This window comes from Budorcas taxicolor, chromosome 19, assembly GCF_023091745.1.
Source record: "Budorcas taxicolor isolate Tak-1 chromosome 19, Takin1.1, whole genome shotgun sequence".
NCBI classification, from domain to species: Eukaryota; Metazoa; Chordata; class Mammalia; order Artiodactyla; family Bovidae; genus Budorcas; species Budorcas taxicolor.
In genome coordinates this window covers 44,201,165-44,201,905 of record NC_068928.1, presented here as the reverse complement: position 1 = coordinate 44,201,905, position 741 = coordinate 44,201,165, and positions in this window count along the sequence as shown.

Here is a 741-nt window from a genome sequence, read left to right as displayed (position 1 = left end):
ACCTATTCATACAAGTTTTTAAAGGATCCCTTTGAAAATGGGATCCTGCCGGGATGTAGGGGGTTAAGAGGAAATGGCCTATTAGGGTCTTGCTAATTCGAGAAGTCCAGGACCTCAAAAGTATCAGTAAAAGCCAAGCCTCGGAAGAATTACGACCATTAACCCGACGAAGGCCAGTAGGATCTTCGAGTAACTGCAGAGCAGAACCTAGAACCGGGAGTCTGCGTCCGGTGTTACATCCCCTGGCCTTGGCCGAGCGCAGCACAGAAGACAACTCCGGGGCTCAATGGTCCAACCCAGGATACCCAGGTAAGGCGTGTCTTCACGGCGCCGTTAGATGCCCGCTCGAAGTGAGGCACGGCCGGCCGGGGGCGGTTGCTGTCCCGAGAAGCAAGCTGGAGGAATGACCTGCCCCGGAGGCGAAGTCTGCGCCCACCCGGGGTCTATATTCCTAGCTGGTGGGTCGCTCCTACACGTGCCGCGTCCCGGACCGCTGGGGAGCGCGCAGACCCGACCGCGGAGAGTTGAACACTCGCGCGGCCGCCCGCGCGCTCCGGGCGCCCCCTCCCACCCCAGCGCCGCTCGGCGCGCCCCCCGCTCCCAGGCCGCGGCGGGACGCCCCCGCCCCCATCGCAGCGCGCAGTGCGCAGGCGCCTCCCCGTGGCTCCGGGCGGCGGGAGCGGGAGGCGGCGGCGGGAGCGGCTTCGGCCTCGGCCGGAGACTGAGGCGAAGGCGGCGGCG